At 39.1% G+C, this 8,968-nt stretch overlaps 1 pseudogene; it reads right to left on the bottom strand.

Annotated features, from left to right (window-relative positions):
- Positions 1 to 2,979: 2,979 nt before the first annotated feature.
- Positions 2,980 to 8,809, bottom strand: LOC141573109 (heterogeneous nuclear ribonucleoprotein A1-like; annotated as a pseudogene).
- Positions 8,810 to 8,968: the final 159 nt, after the last annotated feature.

The following is an 8,968-nucleotide window of genomic DNA, read 5'->3' on the forward strand; positions in this document are numbered from 1 at the left end:
GTTGCTACTGAGTGCCATCCAACAAAAAGGCAGGGATCCTCAGGATGGGAAGTGGTGCGTCAAACCTTAGTAACAGTGTGTGACAAGTTTCAACTTGTTTGGTGCAGTTAGTCCGGTGTGATCTACGGTTGAGAGAAGGTGTCTTTTAAAGTGTGGCATAAATCATCCTCCATCATGACAATATTCCATGTCACACATCGCTTCTGCTGTACAGCTATTTCTGTCTAATAAAAACATTACGTTGTGTCCTCATCCTCCTTATTCACCGCATCTGGAGCCGTGCAACTTCTGACTCATCAAAATGATTCAGGACATCAAGGCAGTCACGACAGCACAACTAAAGACAATAACAAAAGAGGACTTCCAGAACTGCTTCAGAAAGTGGCAAGAACAATGGGATAATTGTGTTTGAAGCAAGGGGGAATATTTTGAGCGGGATTAATGGCAATGTGCCTTTTACTGTAATTAAATTTTTTTATTTAAACATTCACCGTATTGTTTGATCACACCTTGTATTTTCATTTCTCTTTAAGCTTGCCACAAAGTGGATGGTTCATCTGTCATTGGATTAAACTATTTGCTTCTTGGTGCCATACACAAATGTCTAGGAAACTCAGAAGTTGCTCTTCAGTAAACTGTTAATGTTGGTGTCATGGCTAAGAAAAATAACATGTGAGAACATAGATACATGCTTGTGAATAAGAAAAATGAAAAAGCATTAAACAACCAAACCTCCCATGGGAATGTGAGCTTATCTACTTTAATTAATATTGTCTCCTCAAATCCTAGAAGCTGATGATGGTTAATACTAGTTTTTAGTGTAACTTCAGATTCTTACTTCTTTACATACAGGCTTCTTTTTCCTGGTACTAGTTTTTTTTATCAAAGATGACAGTCTCACCTGGAAGAGGAGGAAATGAGGGTGCAGACAGTTTTGAAAAAGCAGAATGAAGCCTCTTAGTTAGACAAACACAAAAATGAATTGGCGTGTCAGCATGTATGCTCACTTTTCCTCTCTCTATGACTGCAGATAACTGATGCAGTACTGGAAATGAGGCCTCGAAAGCTGTTGGCTTAGGGTAGTCTATGTGCGTATTATATGAAAAAGCACCACTCATTACTTTCAGATAGAGTTGGAGGGACTTTTCTGAGTTTTTTATTTTTGTTTATTAATTATATCCCAGTGTTATTTTGATTACTGTTTGAAAGAGTTTATATGCAATAATAGGAGACTTTAGACTTTAATTCCTAGAGTGTTGATGTACTTGTATGATAATTTTAAATTAATATTTTAGTACGGGGTTATAGTAGTTATTACAGAGCTCTGAATAGCTTCTTTTAGATCATAGGCTTAAGTATCAGCAAGATACAGACAAGACACATGTCAAGAGATGGTTCTTGGCTTGTGTGCTTTCTGTTTTAAATATTATAAAGTGGGATGTTCAGACTTTGAGATGCAGATAAAGGTGTTCTCTGCAACAAAATCAGTAGAGGCTGGAATGTCACTGGAAAAATAAGTAGCATGAATTTGACTGACAGATGGGTAGCATATTCTGGAAGAAGCTCACCAGAGAAGCATGGAAAGGACTTCTAAGAATGGATGAGAATGGATGGGAAGGAAGAAAGATGCAGAAAGAAGAGAAAATCTGATATAGAATACAGAAATAAGATGAGTCCCCCTTCTTGTGTCCTGAAGATGTGATGAGCCTTAAGTGGGAAAAGGAGCCTAATTAGAGAAATCAGTTAATTCCAATGACATTTGTATTACTTTCAGTTCTTTCAGCGAGCTGTTAAGGATGAGTTGTGTCAGCAGAATAAGTTATGAGGTTGGACAATTAAGTTCGTGAACTAGTCCTAGAAAAAGTGCCACACACCTCCCTGCAGAATATCATTACAGTCACCTTCGAAGTACTCCCTTCGGGAAGCTATGCACCAATTCTAGCACCTAGTCCACCCTTCAAAGCAATGTTGGAACTCTTTTTCTGGAATGGCCATCAGAGCTGTCATTGTACTACCCTTGATATCCTGAATGTCATCAAAATGTCTTCCTTTCAATATTTCCTTTATCTTGGGGTAAAGAAAGGAGTCATTGGGGGCCAGATCAGGTGGGTAAAAAGGGTGTTCCAATACAGTTATTTGTTTACTGGCTAAAAACTCCCTCACAGACAGTGTCGTGTGAGCTGGTGCGTTGTCGTGATGCAAGAGCCATGAATTGTTGGCAAAAAGTTTGGGTTGTTTTCATCTAACTTTTTCACGCAACCTTTTCAGCAGTTCCAAATAGTAAACTTGGTTAACTGTTTGTCCAGTTGGTACAAATTCATAATGAATAATTTCTCTGATATCAAAAAAGGTTAGCAACATCATTGGAACAAGTTCATGAACTTAATTGTCAGCATATGTTCAGCTATATGCTTGCGATGAACTTGGTTGTCTTCTATTAAACAAACCAGAGGTAAGATCTGATATGCATATTTTCTTTTTTTTTTTTTTTTTAAGGACACATTTATTCATCATAATGATCAGACTATTACATTTAGCAATCAATAGCATGGGTGCAAAACACAAAAATCTATGGGCCGGCCCGGTGGCTCAGGCGGTTAGAGCTCCATGCTCCTAACTCCAAAGTCTGCCGGTTCGATTCCCACATGGGCCAGTGGACTCTCAAACACAAGGTTGCCAGTTCAATTCCTCGAGTCCCGCAAGGGATGGTGGGCTGCGCCCCCTGCAAGTGGCAGTGGCAACTGGACCTGGAGCTGAGCTGCGCCCTCCACAACTAAGATTGAAAGGACAACAACTTGGCTTTGGAAAAATGTCCTGGAAGTACACACTGTTCCCCAATAAAGTCCTGTTCCCCTTAAAAGAAAACCTACATTAAAACCCTTTGTTGGAATGCTTTACACAGAACGGAAACTAAAATAACCTATTATACAATTAGTCACAAATACAGTCCTCAAGTTTTTTTGCCCATGAGTATTGTCTAAAACATGTCTTCTTTGTAGCAGCTAGGCCCTGCCACCACTGTGCTTGGCTGAGTTGACAAATCTGTCATAACCTGTAGCTTCCCTGTCACTTCTCTGGCTCTCCTCTCCTGCTAAGCTTTGTTTTCTGGCAGTAATTAATACCTTCTGCCACTGCCATAGCTACTGCTGCTGCTGGAACCACCATAGCCACCTTGGTTTTGTGTCTTGGTAAAGCATTGGCCTCCACCACCATAGGGGCCAGAGCCTCTGCCTCCAAAGTTTATTTCTTTCATGGGTCCAAAATTTGAAGCTTGATTGTTGTAATTGCCAAAATCGTTGTAGCTTCAGCCACCTCCAAAATTGCTTCCATCATTACCAAATCCATGATAGCCGTCTCCACTGCCACCATACCCTCCACCACCACAACTGCCACCAAAGCACCTCAACCACTGAAGTTTCCTCCACGACCAAAGTTGTCATTCCCACCAAAACCACCTCCTCAACCACCACTGAAGTTTCCAGAACCACTTCGACCTCTTTGACTGGATGAAGCACTGGCCATCTCTTGCTTAGATAGGGCTTTCCTTACTTCCCAGTTGTGGCCATTCACCGTATGGTATTTCTGAATGACAATCTTGTCGGCAGAGTCATGGTCATCAAAAGCTACAAAACCAAAGCCTCTCTTCTTGCCACTGCCTCGGTCAGTCATGATTTCCATCACTTCAATTTCCCCATACTGTTCAAAATCATCTCTTAGGTGATGTTCTTCAGTGTCTTCTTTAATACCACCTACAAACATCTTTTTCACAGATAAGTGGGCACCTTCTCAGTGAGAATCTTCTCCTGAGACAGCCCTCTTTGGTTCCACAACTCTTCATCCACCCTGTGTGGCCTTGCCTTCGTGGCTGCACCCACCTCCTCCACGGTGGCATAGGAGACAAACCCGAAGCCTCTGGAGCGCTTGCTGTTTGGGTCTCTCATCACCACCCAGTCTGTGAGCGTTCCCCATTGCTCAGAATGGCTCCTCAGACTCTCATCGGTTGTTTCAAAGCTCAAAGCTCCGATGAAGAGCTTCCACAGCTGCTCCAGCTCTTTGGGAGACTGACTTACACATGACGAGCTCGGGAGGGGAGACTTTAAACGATGCTTCCTCGGCGGCGTCCACGGACAGAAAAGGTGATATATTTTCTTAAATAAGATTCATCATCAAAAATGTGCAAATGAGCAGACACAGAGCATTCTCTTTGTTAAATGATTAAACATAGTGCTTTCTTCTTTCTTTTCCTTGATTTCATGTAGGATGAGACCAAGAAGCTACTCATTCTATCTGCGTTTAAGGTGATAATGTCTTCTCTGGAATTAGATTTATAAATGTTAACTTTTTGACAAAAATTTATTTTGGGGAAAATTCGTTGCCGTTTTTAGAATGGAATGCTACGATGTAGTGTGATCCACTCGGAGGGACACAGAATCGCATTCTAATTCTCGCTCTGCCATTTCCTTCAGTGAATGACACTGGTTACATTACTTAACCACATCCCTTCTTCCTAAACAGGATAAAAAATACCTTTCTTGTCAATGTAATAAAGATCGTAGTGAGAATAAATGAGAGTGATGTGGATGATTGTTTTTAACATTTTAGCATACCATATACATTTAAGCTGACAATTACTATTAAGATGTATATGTAATAGTATATTCAATTACTATTAATGTATATTTAAGTACAATGGGCAGTTTGTTTCATAGGATTTCAATAGTGCTGCATTTGCTTGGTACCTTCTTTTAGAAGCTCAGTGACATATTATTGGCTTTATAATGTTCAAATTTTTAGTAAGTTCAACTCATCTTTCAAATGTATGGACTTTCTAAAAGTTGAGCTATGTCACAAAAACATGATTAAAGCACACCCCTTATATATGCAGCCTATCTTGCCAAACGTAGGCTTTTAATTGGTAAGACTTTCCATTTGAAATTCTAATTTTACAAAATAGAAAATGGAATTTAATGAATTTTGATAGAAATTCCTAACACTAGTCTTTTTTTGAAGGTAATTTTTATTCCTAATGCAGCCTTAACATATATACATAAAATATAACAAGACTGATCTATTCCTTGAAAAGTGAAATTATGTCCTCAATCATTAACGCCTTCAAAAGGAAATACAACTTACTGACTTCAAATACACTTTTTAACTATCACCGATTTTAGGTAGTTTAGTAAGATCTTAACCTAAACAACTATAACACTTAAAAGCTGTTATCCTTTATAGAATTACCGTGAAGATTATGAAAAATTTTTTATCAAGTAATGTCTTGATGTAAACTTATTAACATCATTATATTAAGGAAAAATTGAGTCATTCTAATTGAGTGAGCAATTGACTCACCTCTATGTCTACTATAAATTGATTCAGTTAGCATTTCTTCCTATTGTAACATTTTCTGCTTGAGTGTATATAAGTATAGGCATTAAGAGATAATGTTTTTCTTCCATTCATAGACTGTGGCAAGAGGCAGAACTCTACTTCTTCAAGCAAAGGTAAAAATACTGAATTTGCCTCTTTCCGGTGGCCTTCTTATCCTCTGTAATATATACTTAAGTCTGATTTCAAGAAATTTTGTGAAATGATTGTTCTGGTTGATATTTCTGGAAAGGAAAAGTTATGATAATTGAATCCAGTGAGCACTTAAGTGAAATTACCAATATCATCAAAAACTCCTATGAAATTGCTCATTCAGCTTTAGAAACATTCTGCTTATTTCATTGGGAAAATAACTTTTGCTATTTCGTAACTACATTCTTGAATTAAGAATTTCTAACAGCGACTTACATTGAGCACAATTTAAGATTCCTGTGTCAGGAATAACATGAGGGAAATTTTCCAACACATTCAGTTGAGATTTTAAAAATGAACACAGTTTGAGGTTTGGAGAATAAGAAAGTCAAGTGGATGTAAAGCCTTTAGTGGGAGTGTGAGAGATTTTACGTTGGGAAGCTTAGTGTGGTTTACACTTGAATTTTCAGTCCAAATACTGTTGGAACAGTTATTCAATTTTCAAAGGTTACATAAAGATCGGTACCTTAAAGTTTTTTAAAGAATTGTTCCTGTGTTAACTGCCTTAAAAATTTTCTATTTCTCCAGAGAGATTGATTTCAGGATTTCAAATAAGTTTGTGTTCAGTTCACTTAACTGAATAGACAACTTGACACCACCCCGTAGGCTTTCTTTGACTAGTCAAAGAACAGGTCTGTTTATGAACCGTCTCTCCTCGGTTTGGTACAGGATAGCCCCTAACATGTTGGTAGGGTATGGAGAGGGGTAGATAGTGATGCTAAAGGCTCTAACAAAAGCACAGTGCAAGTACACTGTACCAATAGATTACTGAAATCCTAGTACACTGTTTGAGTTGAGTAATTCTAACTGTTACCTGGCCTGTGTGCTATGACTTACCCAACCTGTGCACTACGTGATCTGCCCGGAAACTTAGCTTGGTGTAAATTGCTCCTTACCCCTTGCTGGTGAAGAAAATAATCATATAAGTGGAACTGTTTACATCTATGTGTGCTTAATGTTGGCATCACTCACTCTTCCGCTTTCCTATTTTGGAGGCTCTGAAGCGAATCTTCTAATTTATAAGTGGCAAATATATTTTTGTATTAGATTGTGCCTATGATGAGAGAAATTTCTAATGTACATTTGATGTGCTCTGGACACATTTATAGTCTGACACTTGGAGGCATAGTCTAATGATAATAATGGAACATGAACCTTTGTGGTTAGTGTATTTAGGATTTTACTTTTATTGGGTTAGGTATCTGTTTTATTTCAGCACATGATAACTAAGTGAGTTAAGAATTCTGATTTTCAGACATCACAACAAATGACAATATTTATTGCAGCATATTATATGCCAATTATATGCAGAATTTGCTCTTCTATGTTTCTGTCAACTAAAATGAAAGGATAACACATACCTGATCTTTAAAATTCACTCGTGTGTGTGTGTGTGTGTGTGTGTGTGTGTGTGTGTGCGCTGTTTTGGTATATAAACTCTCTATGTTGATTACTTACTTAAGCAAATTGTGGTGGCAAGTATTCAAATATAGCTCTGTACCTATGAAGATATACATTCATACAGTCATGGTATACTGTTGGTATTTCATATGTTTTTTGGATGTTATTGATGGTATATTTTCTAGAAAAAAAAAGTTAAGCCCAGATCATCTCAAGAAGATCATAGTAGAGGAAGGAGACTTGGAAGATAGGAAGAGGAAGTACAGAAAGAGAAAAAGACAAGGGGAGCAAGAGAATGGAAAGTTGGTCCCTAAAAGATGTGCCTCTTCTTTGGTAAAGTGTGCAAAAATCAACCAGTGCACAGTGTAATTGGCTTCCTTGTGAAAACTAGCACGGGACCTGAGCTCTAGCTCCTAGTTGACTAGAGTAAGAAATAGAAGCAACACACTTCACGCAGGTGAAGTCTGGGGTATGCTTTCTCCCCCAACAGGCCAGTGGTTCTCAAATATTAGTTTTACACATTAGTCCTCTCTGAGGTTCTGATTCAGCAAGTTATAGGTAGACCATACAAAGGCATTTATAACGAGCTCCGAGGATGATTTTTTATGTGGGTGATCTAAATTAGGGGAAATTTGCCCTATGTTATCATCTTTGGTAAGTATTTTGTAAACCTGAGAGAAGAATCAAACAAATAGAATTATGTAGCCAGGTTATGATCAGTTATAGAGTATATATCATTGGGCCACTGGGGAAATGCTTTTAACCATTGTCTTTCTAAGTTAGGAGATTCCTGAGCTGAGTTTTAAAGGACAAGAATGCAATCAAGGAGAACATGATGGCTAGAAGGATGTCTCAGTCATTGTACCCAATGAACAAAGGCACAGAGAGGACAAACAACATGTGTGTTCAGGACCAATCTCTAGAGAGTCAAGTAGGATGCAAATGGTAATACTGTGAGATGGGAGTAACTTGAGATCACAACAAAGACCATGGACTTCTATAGAGGAAGGATTTGGGGCTGGGGGACAGGAAGCAATGAATAACAAAGTGGATTCCCATTTTATTTAGATCCCTAGTGACTGCAAAGGGAGATGAACACAAGGACAAGAAGATTGTAAAACCACATCAAATCATTAAAAGTTCTAGAAATCAAGGCAGCAAGTAGTGGTTTGAAATTTTGGGGTTAAATGTTTTCACTGTAACAATTTGCATTTCAGAGGGATTTGGACAAAAATCATCATTGAAGAAGTGTGGAAAGTGAAAGACTGTCTTCTGAGTTACTGGTATTATGCATAGTAACTAACACCTAGTCGGTGTTCAAGGTGACCCACCAAATTCGGCTACACAAGCATAAATGTCTCGAATTCCAAAAGACACCACAAGTAGGGTCTCAAGTGTTACACTTGGGGTTTTTAGTAGCTCAGTTTCTTTGATAGTTAACGTATTGTAAATCAAACCATCAGAAATCACGACAGCCTCATTCATGTCACTTTTATTTACATTACCAAAGTGGGGCTGGGGACAGCGATGAATGACCAAAAAATGTACCCTTTGTAGACCTATCATCACATCAAAGTCTAAAAGAGCATGTCATGCAGGGTGTCATGCGGGGTCTCAGCTTCCGGTCCCCGCATAAGAATGCAGGGTATGGTGAGGCCAGAAAGGAACACCAACAGAGCCAAGGATGCGGGGTTCATACCAGTATAGTCTCAGTGGCGGCTGGGTTGGAGACACAGGAAGCAGGATCCACAGGATCCGCAGCTTGCTGTCCCCTTCTCTGCCAACCAACCTCACTTGCTGACTGCAATCTGCTGCTTGCCTGCTTAGCCATGGCAATTATATCAGTGGCTAATGGCTAACCGGTAACAGCTGATGGCCAATTAGTCACAGCTGATGGCCATCTACTACCTGAACCAGCACCTTTCCATGTGAGGCTGAGAGCCTGGAAACTGCTTTCTGGGGCTCTGTCCCCACAGAGCATTTCTTTACT

The sequence above is a fragment of the Rhinolophus sinicus genome, chromosome 4 (genome assembly GCF_057876585.1).
Source record: "Rhinolophus sinicus isolate RSI-liver-muscle chromosome 4, RSI-T2T, whole genome shotgun sequence".
In the NCBI taxonomy this organism is placed as follows: Eukaryota; Metazoa; Chordata; class Mammalia; order Chiroptera; family Rhinolophidae; genus Rhinolophus; species Rhinolophus sinicus.